The following is a 780-nucleotide window of genomic DNA, read 5'->3' on the forward strand; positions in this document are numbered from 1 at the left end:
AATGGGGTTTGTTATCTTCACAGGCCTGAAGACATGAGAGCAAGTACCAGTTATTTAAACCTAGAGAGGCTGCCTATGAGGAGTGGCAGGAAGGGAGCCAGGGTCATACATGCTCCATCTTCTCTTCCCTCCGGCTCTCCTGCAGGTGCATCTATTGGCCAAACCCAACCGCAAGTCAGAGGTCACGGGAGTCCACTAATGTGGTTCACAAAGGTCAGCCTCCTAGGGAATACAGTAGGGTGGAGAGGAGTGAAGGATATATATGCAGGACAGAGAGAAGATATTCAGCACAGTACGTGTAAGAGAAAGAACTCCTATCTAGAGGTGGAGAAACATAGGGTCTAGCTTATTTGTCAAACTTTAGGTTGCAATCCATTAATCAGTTGTAAAAACAGTTTGGCAGATGGTGACCAGCATTTTAAAAGAAAAACAGAATAGAAAATATTAGGGTGAATCTGATGCAGCAAGAGTGTGTGTTTGTGTGCACGCCCACGGGCCTAAGTTCACACTGGCTGAACATATATTTCTTACTGTTGGTCATAGTAAAAAGAATATTTAGCCTGATTCAGAAAGGGCAAAGAGCTCGAATAGGCATTTCTCCAAAGAAGATATACCAATGATGAACAAGCACATGAAAAGATGCCTGACATCATTAATTAGGGGACTGCAAATCTAGCACCCATTAGGATAGTTACTGTAAAACAAACAAACAAACAAAACAACACCAAAACCAAACAAACAGAAAAGAATAATCAGTAAGGATATGGAAAAATTGGTGGT

Source organism: Leptonychotes weddellii, chromosome 7 (assembly GCF_054177405.1).
Source record: "Leptonychotes weddellii isolate Sample4059 chromosome 7, ASM5417740v2, whole genome shotgun sequence".
Taxonomy (NCBI): Eukaryota; Metazoa; Chordata; class Mammalia; order Carnivora; family Phocidae; genus Leptonychotes; species Leptonychotes weddellii.